The following is a 12410-nucleotide window of genomic DNA, read 5'->3' as shown; positions in this document are numbered from 1 at the left end:
TGATCCAACATCCAGAATCGTTTCAAGGCAACTGGCTCAGACAATACAGCCTCACGGACTACTCCATGATCCTAAAATTTTCTTTGTGTCCCCATAAGATACAGCGCCCCCCTCCAGCAGGAAGTAGTAAGAGAAGCTACGCCCAAATTCCCAAATATACCAAGCTGACTTTGGAGATGTGTAAAAGTTAAAACTTTCCTTTTAAAAAAAAGAAAGGGGAAGTGCTGTGGGACGGTCTGTATGTCAAATTGCTCTGATTGGTCAATAAATAAAACACTGATTGGCCAGTGGCCAGGCAGGAAGTAGGTGGGGCAAGGAGAGAGGAGAATTCTGGGAAGCAGAAGGCTGAGGCGGAGAGACACTGCAGCCGCCGCCATGACCAGCAGCATGTGAAGACGCCGGTAAGCCACCAGCCACGTGGCAAGGTATAGATTTATGGAAATGGTTAATTTAAGATAAAAGAACAGTTAGCAAGAAGCCTGCCACGGCCATACAGTTTGTAAGCAATATAAGTCTCTGTGTTTACTTGGTTGGGTCTGAGCGGCTGTGGGACTGGCAGGTGACAAAGATTTGTCCTGACTGTGGGCAAAGCAGGAAAACTCTAGCTACATGGATCCCACCACATTTTGCCCAGATTTGGTCAGATTTTCTGTGTTTACTGATCTTCCAAATGCTGACCTTAAGATTACAGCACTAAGATATTTTTTTACATCTCTGAAGTTCATTCTCTTGTTTTGCAAATAGTTATTCAGATTATACTTTATACCAGGAACTCTGGAATGTAACAGATTATGATGTTGAACAAGACCAGATTTTAAAAAAAAATGCTTTTATGAAATTGACAGGTTTTAGGTTAGAGGTAATTAAATATTCAGGAGTACATAGCTACTGAAGAGTATATAAAGGAAACTTATGAGGCTCAAATCACTATAAACAGCTCCCAAGAAGTTTTTGTTGGGCTATAGAGTGAGTTTCAGGAAAGGCGCAAAGCTACACAGAGAAACCCTAGTTCGAAAAAACAAAATAAAAAAAAAACATAATTTGAATTAAGCATAGACAAGTTACAAAGGCTAGTGGAGTGGGAAAGAGTCAGGTGGACATACGTAGTTGAGCAACTTTTCATGATCAAAAAATTGACAATTAAATTTATAGATGGCAGATAATGAGGAGGAGAGTACAGCTCTTGAACATTATGAGATACAGATGTGACCATGTTCATGTCTTTCAACAGCTGTCTGGAGTAAGCAAAGGTGGCAGCTCAATAATAAAAGTAGGTAGATGACTTGTTCATTTGGGTTATAGTAGACTTCACATGCTGACAATTCTTCAGTATACAGCAAGGGTATGATTTGGGGGATTATCAGATTTAGATGCTGTACTGTGTGTCTGATTAGACACAGACATAACGTAAGTGTTTCTTTGCTTGTAACTTTGTGAGGAAGAACTATTCCACACATTTCAGAACAGGTAAGAAACTTAAAAAAAAATGAAAGGAAGCTTAATCTTCAGTTCCCATATATTTGTGATCTTGAATCTTGAGCTCAAAACCAGAGATGGAGTCAGACTTATAGAAATTAAGAGGAGGAGGAATAGGAGGAAGAGATCCTACAAATTGCTACTAAGCCCAAATTTCCTCAAGAAAAATGCATCTAGCTAAAGGGAAAGGAAGCTTCAAAGTCTGCCTGGAGGAGGTGTGGCTGAGTTAGCTGCATGAATGGCAACCTGGAAAGGAGACAGAAAGTCTGCAGAACACGAGAAAACTATGAGAACAGAATGTGCACAAAATCAAATTAAGACATCAAAAAGAGGGGGCTGGAGAGATGGCTCAGAGGTTAAAAGCACTGGCTGTTCTTCCAGAGGTCCTGAGTTCAATTCCCAGCAACCACATGGTGGCTTACAACCATCTGTAATGAGATCTGGTGCCCTCTTCTGGCCTGCAAGCATGCATGTAGGCAGAACACTATACATAATAAATAAATAAATGTTTTTTTTTAAAGACATCAAAAAGAACCTTAAGGGTACAGTAGTGGCATAAATACCTTGGCAGTAACCAACAGTTCTCTAAATAGACCTAAAACCCCCTCAAGGAGAGAGAAAGCACTCCTGGTACTGGAAACTTAGGCAACTGTCTAAGGCTAGTGATGTCATGGACCCACAACTGGCACTTGACTAAATCAGCAAACTCTGTAACTAAATTCAAACTATTTGTCCTTATTGACACAGATAAGTGTCAATCTCATCCCTAACTGAGGGAACTTCTCTTTGTAACAGACAAAGAGCAACACAGAAAACCACACTGTTCAAAATGTAGAGCTGTGGAGGCCATTAATAACTGAAACGTCTATAAAACAATCCTTAATTTAAGGCTTAGGGGTCATTGTGGTAGAGAGGGTAGACAGAATATTGTGAGAACCAGAAAAACAGAAAGTTTTGCGGTGAGATTGCATCTTCTAGACAGGATCCAAAGTTGGGCCATGAAGTCTCAATAACATATCTACCTAAATATGAAGGGAACAAGGATGACAACAGCCATGCTAACATGGAAGAAGAAAGGCATATGAGGACTCAAATTTAGATAAATTACTATAGACAACTAAAGCAATCTGAGCAGAAGTGAGAGACTTACACAGGGAAGAAAGAAGATAACAATTGGCTATCAAGTACCAAACGGTCAACCCTGAAAATATGTACATAAAAGTACTATCATATGTACTGAGCAGGGGGTATTTACAAATATAAGTTTGTGTGTGTGTGTGTGTGTGTGTGTGTGTGTGTGTGTGTGTGTGTGTGTGTATAACAGCAATTAAATAAAAATGCGCCATGAATTTGAAATGGGAAAGTATGTGGGAAGAATTTAAGGGAGGAAAGGGATGTCTGGAAAATGCTATAATTATGTTATAATCTCAAAAATTAAAAATAAATAATCAAAAGCTGTTAAGAAGTCATGAACAATGAAAGCTGAATGTATCCACTGGATTTGGTCACAAGTAAGTGATCTTACTGAGAGTGGTTTTAGTGTAATGATAAAGAGGAAGTCTGGTTACTTTGGGATATGGAAATAGTCAGAGGGAAGAGGAAAGAAGTAATAATGTCAGAGGACATTTCAGAAGCTTTGACTGGCAGGAGTAACACAGTTATACCCAGATTTGGACACAGAAGAGGGAGAAAATGGGTTTGTAATTTGGAACGACGGTAGGATTATTAAGATGTTGAAGTGATCTAAATGGGGTAATTAAGTAGGCTTGAGAAATGAGGATGAATTGCATCAACCTGGGCAGCAGAGCTGAAGGAGAAAAGCACAGTGGAGAACTTTACTACTCTAACAGGAAGATGAGAAATCTCCAAGGCAAGACATTATTGTTCTCTGGTCCTATGCTATGGACAGAAAGTTCTGAAATGTCTTTTTCTTCGGAATGGAAGCCTTAAAACAGTCTTTAATGCATCCTACTGCAGCAGGGTATGGTGGTTCTTAGGTCTTCCTAGCACTTGGGAAGCTGAAAGAGGAGAATTGACACAGATTTGAAGCCAGCCTGAAACACAAAGTGAGTCCCTTTCTCAGAGAAACAAAGCACAAGAACAGACAAAAACCTAAAAAAATGCTCTCTTGTTATTTTCTGTTTCCTTTTCCTAATATTGCTTGACTCTGACAGCTGAGTTGCGCTGTATGCTTGTCACACAGTTTAGATATAGAGGATTCCCGTTTCCGAGACAATTCTCAGGAGCTCTGGTTCATTTCCTTTCTGTTACGTGCTCTCTAATCATTATGATTCCAACCAATTTTCCTGGTACTTTTTCTTTCAGTTTCCTTCGGTGAGCAATGGATTCATGGTTAATTTTCAATAGACTGCATTAGGGTATCTACACTGTCACATTTGATATATAATGTGAGGGAAACGAGCATGCCTCATCTGTTTTACTACCTCCCTCTGGAAACATCAAGTTGATGCTTGAGATTGTACAAGTCAGGATCCATCTACAAAGACAGAAACTATCCTAAGGGTTTAAAATAAGGGAATTTAGCCAAGGGAATTGGCTAAACAGGTGAAAGAAAAACTAAAAAACCAAAGAACAGACGGTGAGCCAACCTATAGATTAAAGGCAGAAGGAAGGACTCTCCCATGAACTGGAGAAACAAAAACAGGAGACAGAAGTCATTTGCAGGCTCATGGCTAATTTCATATTCTATAGGTAGGTAGCTGATACTGTAGCCACAGATCCATTGCTGTGTGGGCAAACAGTCTGTTCTCTTGTTGTCCTTCCCAAATGAGCATGTATCCAAAGCTTTTGGATGACTCATACCACACCACCCAAACAAAAAGTATAGATTGAGGCCTACATGTCTGGTTTAAGATAAAATTGAAATTAGAACAAGCAATTCACTTGATGAACGGTTGTGTTAGTGAATCCTCATTCAGAGAATGTGTCTGTTCGTAGCGGGTACATTCAACTATACATGATCCATGACCCCGTGAGATAGGACCCTGCAGGTCTTTCTGCTTAGTTGATGCATATCTCACATGCCCAATGACAGGACACAAGTACTTTTAGCAACTAACTTTTCTTCTTTGTTATAAGCATATTAAAACTACACCATTTTGTATTGTTTTGCCCCTATCTTGTCCTAACCACAGATATTCACAGGGCGATAAGATTGTATTTTTGAGTGAACATTGTTTTAAAGTAGAAATTCTGGTGTTTTTTTAAAATAACAAGCAAACAAAATATAAATAATAAAAACGTGAAGAAAGTGTTAGTCTGAAGTCAAACAAATCACAAAATAAATTACACCCTGAAATGACCAGGAACATACATGTTTTAGGTTCTACTTCAAAGGAATTCCATGGAAACCAACAATTATATGTTAATTTGGAAGATATTCACCTATTGTTTAAAGCATGTTACTCACCCCAAATAGCAACTTCGGAATTATGATGTCCTTTCTTATAGAAGTCTAATGCCGAACGCTCTTGTAAATGATCTAACAGCTATCATTTGAGTCCAATTACTAAGCTCCATATGCTATATGATATTGAAACAGCTGGACCTAGTCTGTCTATATTAAACTATTTCCTTTTAACAGGCTTATGATTTATTGTAGTGCCACTGACTTAATGAGTCCTAAGGAGCTTGGTTTTTTCTCCCCTGGGGAGATCATGCCTCTCACTATAGCAGGTATGCAGTATTTTGAAAGTGTTAATCATTTTGTGTAGTGTTCAGATTTGAGCCTGTTGATAATGCAAAGTTGGGTCATCCCCAGAAGTTATCATTATTAAGTTAACAACAGTCCTTACTTGTTTTTCTCTCTACATCAACACCTATCATGTTGACATTGTTTTTTAATTCACATATACATTTGAAAAGTAATTGTTAAAATTTATTCATACTGCTTCTATTTTTTCAATCATCTTGTTGAAAAATACTTTGTATACCAGTGTCTTCGGTGAGAAGAGATATAAGTACTAGCGTTTTAGAACGGGGAAGGAAGGTTGCCTTTTCTCTGGCCTAGAAATCCTTGTGTATCTGGTTCTAATCCCCTTCCCACTACCTCTGTTTATCAAGGGGCATCCATTCAGAGTCTCCATTTATTTGTTAGATTGCTGAGCAATTGGAACAGTTAAGTTCAAGACCATAGGGTATTGTAGAAATTCCTTTCAGAAGAGTATGGGAAGTTGTGGAGTCATGATTAGGAAAGAAATAACTAAGAGATACTGAAAATCACGTGCTACAATTTAAAGTTAAAATAATTTCCGCCCAGCATTACTGAAACATTTTGAAAATAAAATTTGATAAAATGGTAAAATGTCTTGGGACATCATCGGCTTGTTTCAACTATGATTCAGTATGTAGTGTCACTGTGCTCTGATCAAATTCTGCAGAAAATCACACAGCTTACCCTCTATTTGGAAAGTGGTATAAGTAGAACTGAAGCTAGGAGAAAGTTTTCTCTTTCATTTAAAACTCCATAAATCTTTTATTTTACTTTTCACCTAAAAAGAAATTGTGCACACATTAGCATCAGACATGGTGTAGCACACACGACACTCAATCATCTTCACATGGGTCCTCTGTGAATTGAACAAAGGCCTGCTCTCAAATTTAATTTACGTCCTTTCACATCACTGAGATACTCGGGGCCAGCTGTGAAGAGTGGCAGGCTACGCATTGAGAGTGAAAATAGCTACACAATAATGTATATTCTCACAGTGTTCTCAAAACCACGGAATGTACCTGGAACCCAGGCAAATGACCCCTGGCCAACTGAGTCTTTGGAGGATACAGTTTTAGATGCATTAGCAAAAGGAATCTTCATTTTAAACTCATGAGATCTTTATGATTTCACATCTGAAGCCTGGTGATCCACAGAGGAGGTCACTAATGCTGGCTACCTCTATCAGATCCTTGCCAAGATTAATTTTTAATTAATTAATTTTAATTAACTCAGTTTAAAAAATTAAAAACTTAAATTAATGTTTAATTTAATTAATCTTGTTCAAAGTAGAGTTTCACAATCAATGCATTCCAATTCTATTTTAGTTTCAGCCACCATAAAAACAGCAATATTATGGGATATCATTCATTAATGTATTCATGACACCGTAGTAAAAATGCTGTTTAAATGTCATAGAACTTTGCCCACAACTCTGGCTGCTTAACTGGAGGCCAGGCTGGTCATTGGGACCCCAGGTAAAATATAGTTCACCTCCTGCCAACACCTCCTTAAGCCCTGGGCTCTGTATTCTGGCCCACAACTTCCTCAGAAGACTTCTGCATTACCTGAAGCCAGGCCAGATCTATAGACCCAAGGTAAAATACCACCCACTGACTACTAACACTCCTTAATGCCTGATCAACAACCCCAAACTAAATCCCTCTACTGGGCCCCACACTCAGGCCCACAACTCCAACAGGTTTACCAGAAGCCAGGAGGATCCTAGGAACCCCAGATAAGATATTGCCCACCACCAGCTAACAATCCCTAAAGCTGAACCAACAGCCTCCAGCTACACCAGCTACAACTGCATCCCCTCCATGAGCTCCATATCCCAGCCCACAACCTGGGAAGAAAACTTCTGCTGTACTGGAGGTCATACTCTACTAGGAATCACAGAGACCAAGCAGGTACCCAGAACCCAAAAGGCCACACAGGTACTTGGAACCATAGAGGAAATGTAGGCATCCAAAACCCCAGAGTTCTTGCAGGCTGAAAAAAAAAAAAACCCACCCACCATAACCAAAGCAACTTGGAATGAGAAGAGCTTATTTCAGTTTACAGCATATATATTCCATCCTGAAATAATGCTGGGTTCAGAGCTGAAGGCAGAAACCTGGATGCAAAATCTGAAGCGGAGGCCATGAAGAATGCTGCTTGCTTGCTTTATCTCCATGGCTTGTGTAGCCTGCTTTTTTAAAACATCAGGGCCAGCTACCCAGGGGTGGTACCGACCACAATGAGAAGAGCCCTCCCATGTTAATTATTAATCAAGGAAATGCCCCCCCCACACACACACATACACACACAAGATTTGCCTACAGGCCAATGGAGGCATCTTCTCAATTGATGACCTGAGCTTGTGTCAAGTTGACAGAAAACTAGCCACTACATAAGAGGAATGCAGTACACATTCTATGTTCTCATTGGGCATATATGATGTCATAATTGGTTCAATTTGTTGAGGTCTTGATGTCCATTCTTAGTAGTTTGTAGTTAAGTCATTTGCAGTCCTCAAGAAGAAATCCACATGGTTGATAAATATTTTAAAAGCTGTTCAATATCCTTAGCCATCAAGAAAACACAGATGGAAACTACATTAAGGGGAGAGAAGATGGATCCATGGTTAAGAGCATGCATTTCTTCTCTGGAACATAACTAAGTTCCACATGTGAGGGTAGTGCCAAGAGTCTTGTAAAAAGTTATAACTAAAGTCATGAAGAAAAAGGAAGTGGGAAAATCAAATGCTAACAAAAATGGTTTATTTAAACAGCACAAACTAGATTTAAAAGGTGAGAACACATAGTCTTCCTTTGACTAAATATTGATTCTTCAACTTATCAAGCCCCCAAAATTGATGCCTATGACTATATAAACCTATATAGACTTAAATTCTGGCTGTACAATTTAAAGCTATATTACTTTGAATTAATTTTATTTTCCTAAACCTTTCTATTTCTTCTGTAATATGGGTATAATAGTGTTATCATATTGAATAATGCAAAGAATTTAATCAAATTTTAGAAGCTATTTGCAAAATGTCTTTCACTTAATGACAAGCAATGGTTTAACTAATTGAATGTGTATATGTCTTCAGGACAATTTTCAAAGTTTTCATGTAAAATGAGGGCTATTATCATGGCTGATTAAAACACTTTGAGAATGCTAGGTAAACATAACCATTGTCCTAGCAGTAATAGGCCAAGTCTAGAGCCATTTTTTAAAACATTAATATTGATACATATACTTGACTAAAATACATTAATACACATTTGTATTTTTTTCTGTTTATCTGTGTGTACATATACCCAAGAAGGGACTAAAGTTAAAAAATATTTCAATAATTAAACTAAAATTCTATAGATATGCAAAGTCTGGAAATTCATTAGTGGTTGGATAAACCCAAACATTATGTAAGTACGTTAATTTCATTTGCCAAGAATAACACAACACAACTTTGTGCCATGTAGTCCTGAGGTCCATGGTGGATAAAAACCATTTGTTAAGTGTTTCATGTGCATTTGTATCCATATTTAACCACTCATATTTCTTGACAATTAGGTATGACCAGTGTCATTTTCCTTACCAGATGAAGAAAGTGAGGAATAAAAGCTTTAACTGGAAAATATAAGTGGAACCTATTCTCTTTTCTTCTTGGTTTGTAATAGCATATCATCACTCATGATATATAAGATTTGACCCATTTTTTTTTTTTGGATATGACTCTCAAATAACCTTTTTTTTTCATTTTTATTTATTAAGAAATTTTCTACTCACTCTACATACCACCCAAGATCCTACCTCCTCTCACCCTCCAGCCCTCCCTCCCAAGCCACCACACATCCCCACATGCCCCAAATCAAGGTCTCCCATGGGGAGTCAGCAGAGCCAGGCACACTGAGCCTAGGCAGGTCCAAGCCCCTTCCCACTGCACCAAGGCTGAGGAAGGCATCACACCACAGGTACCAGGCTCGCAAAAGCCTGCCCATGCACCAGAGACGGATCCCGATCCCCCTGCCTGGGTGCCCCCCAAACAGTTCGAGCCAAACCACTGTCTTCCATATCCAGAGGGCCTAGTCCAGTCCCATGGGGGCTCCACAGCCACTAGTCTACAGTTCATGGGTTTCCACCAGTGTGGCTGAGATTTGTCCCAATTTTTAAGAAAAATGAGTCTACAAAAGAATCGAGAGGCAGGGGCTGGGGTGAGGGAGGTCTGGCTTTTAAACTTGTTAAGTGGACAATTACAGGAATTAGAGAAGGAGGTAAAAAAAAAAGCCTTTAAGAGCAGAGAAGGTAAGGAAATGACTCTTCTGGTAGAAACCTACACAGCATTAGAAATATCTTGATTTTATTCCAGAGATGGCAATGTCAGCTTTCTGACCTACAGACTATAAGATAATAAATATGTCATTCTAGGTCACCAAATATGTTGCACCTTGTTATAGCAGCAAACAAAACTAATGCATACTTCAATCTGACAGGATTCAGTTAATGTCAAAGAATAGGGAACAAAGAGTTCTACCCATTTGTTTTTGCTCATAGAGTAGAAGGAATGTCCCTAAAATGGCATATCTTATCTATCTGAACTATTTAAGAGCAAATATACCACAGTTTATCTTCATTTTGCTGTAAACAGAGTAATAGAATTTAATATTATTTTCTTCTTTTGGTAGGATGATATGTCATAGTTACTAAAGCCTTAAAGAAAAAAATGTAAATCTCTTCTTTAAGTAATAAATAAAAACGCATGCATGAACACAAATTTAAACAATATAAAAGAATCAATTAGAATTATAGACATGAATACTACAGAGAGAGGGGGGAGGGAGAGGGAGAGGGAGAGGGACAGGAAGAGGGAGAGGGAGAGGGAGAGGGAGAGGGAGAGGGAGAGGGAGAGGGAGGGGAGAGGGAGAGGGAGAGGGAGAGGGAGAGGGAGGAGAGGGAGAAGGAGAGGGAGAAGTAGGATAGATGATGATGATATAGAAGATAGATAACTAGAAAGACAGATATATATTAGATAGAGAATCATAAAATTTTTGAACTTGTTTATCCTGTTCTTCTTGATACATGACTCATGCACAATTTCTTTTGTGTATACATGATTGTGTGAAGTATATAAAAGTGTGGTCTGTCCACATCCATATATGTTTGAATGCATGTAATTGCGATGATAGATTGTGTACCCTAATAAAGTTTGGCTGAAGATCAGAGAACAAAACAAGCCACTAGATTAAACATAGAGGCCAGGCAGTGGTGGCACACACCTTTAATCCTAGGACTTGGGAGGCAGAGATCTGTCTGGGTCTCTGTGAGCTCAAAGCCACCCTGGACTACATGAGATTGACTCAGTCTAGGAGAGAAACAGAGCAATGCAATGGTGGGACACACCTTTAATCGCAGCACTTGAGATCGCATGCCTTTGCTTAGGAAGCACACACACCATTCATCCCAGCACTAGGAAGTGATGGCTGGGCAGAGAAAGGTATATAATGTGTGAGGAGACAGGAACTAAAGGCTTTCTGGCTGAGGAGTCTTAGAGATAAGTTGTGGCAGAGGCTTGTTCCTTTGTCTCTCTGATCTTCAGGCCAATTTTATTAGGGTACACGATATATCATCACATGTAATGGTCAGAGGAAAGCCATGGTTTCTCAGATGCCTTCCATCCTGTTTTTTAATTTAATTTAATTTTACAATATAATTTAATTCTACATATCAGCCATGGATTCCCTTGTTTTCCTCCCTCCCATCACCCTCCCCTTCCTCCCAGCCCACCTCCCATTCCCATCTCCTCCAGGACAAAGACTTCCCCGAGGACTGAGATCAACCTGGTAGACTCAGTCCAGGCCGGTCCAGTTCCCTCCTTCCAGACTGAGCCAAGCATCCCTGCATAAGCCCCAGGTTTCAAACAGCCAACTCATGCACTGAGCACAGGACCCGGTCCCACTGCCTGGATGCCTCCCAAACAGATCACGCTAATCAACTGTCTCACCTATTCAGAGGGCCTGATCCAGTTGGGGATACATAGTTCATGTGTTTCCATTCATTTGGCTATTTGTCTCTGTGCTTTATCCAACCTTGGTCTCAACAATTCTCGCTCATACAAACCCTCTTTCTCACCAATTGGACTCCTGGAGTTCCACCTGGATCCTGGCTGTGGATCTCTGCATCTGGTTCCCTCAGTCATTGGATGGTGTTTCTAGCATGACAATTAGGGTGTTTGGCCATCCTATCACCAGAGTAGGTCAGCTCGGGCTGTCTCTCGACCATTGCCAGTAGTCTATTGTAGGGGTATCTTTTTGGATTTCTGTGGGCCTCTCTAGCACGTTGCTTCTTCCTATTCTCATGTGGTCTTCATTTACCATGGTCTCCTATTCCTTGTTCTCCCTCTCTGTTCTTGATCCAGCTGGGATCTCCCGCTCCCAAAGGCTCTCTTTCCCTCCACCCTTGCCCTTCATTACCCCACTCACATCCAGGCTGTGAACAGCCTTCCATCTTTTGTTTGAGACAGGGTTTCTTACCACCCGTCTCCAAATCCCATCCTGCCATAGCTCAGACTAGAGGTTCCTGTCAAAATTCCTGGATTTTTTCATGAATTTTGGGAATCTAAAATCTGGATATTGCTCTATATAAATGCGGATTGACCAGTAGCCAGGCAGGAAGTATGGGCGGGACAAGCAGAGAAGAGTATTCTGGGAAGTGGAAAGCTGAGGCAGAGAGCCGCTGCCATGAATACCAACATGTAAGATACTGGTAAGCCACGAGCCATGTGGCACGGTATAGATTTATAGAAATGGGTTAATTTAAGATGTAAGAACAAAATAGCTAGAAGCCTGAGCAATTAGAGTCTGTGTGTTTAATTTATAAGTGGGCTGTGGGACTGCTGGGGCTTGGCGGGAGCTGGAGAGAAACTCTCCAGCTACACCTTACAACGATGGGAGAAGGATAATAGTTTGTACACTGTAAAGATGTGTCTCTAAGGCGCAATCTGATTGGTTTAATAAAAAGCTGAACATCCAATAGCTAGTCAGGAGATGAGAAGTGGGACTTCTCAGAAAGAGGAACTGAGAGGAAGAATCTAGGTGCAGGGAACTTGGAGCCAGGCAGAAAGTGAAATACTGAGGAAATATAAAATAAAGAGCCATGTGGCAGAACATAGATTAAAAATTTTGGATTAATTTAAGATAAAATCCTAAGCTAAAGA

The 12410-nt window shown here is 39.8% G+C and overlaps 1 protein-coding gene and 1 long non-coding RNA gene across 3 annotated transcripts in view; one reads left to right on the top strand and one right to left on the bottom strand.

Moving 5' to 3' along the window:
- Nucleotides 1–12410, bottom strand: part of Gpc5 (glypican 5) — a 1351527-nt gene that overhangs the window by 804670 nt on the left and 534447 nt on the right. The gene's annotated exons all lie outside the window — the stretch shown is intronic.
- On the top strand, nt 7582–8840 carry LOC143267207 (uncharacterized). The gene is made up of 2 exons (XR_013042126.1): nt 7582–8001; nt 8771–8840. It is a non-coding gene; the product is annotated as an uncharacterized LOC143267207 (long non-coding RNA).

This window comes from Peromyscus maniculatus, chromosome 9, assembly GCF_049852395.1.
Source record: "Peromyscus maniculatus bairdii isolate BWxNUB_F1_BW_parent chromosome 9, HU_Pman_BW_mat_3.1, whole genome shotgun sequence".
In the NCBI taxonomy this organism is placed as follows: Eukaryota; Metazoa; Chordata; class Mammalia; order Rodentia; family Cricetidae; genus Peromyscus; species Peromyscus maniculatus.
The sequence above is the reverse complement of the archived record's forward strand: the minus strand, read 5'-3'. Positions and strand labels throughout refer to the sequence as shown.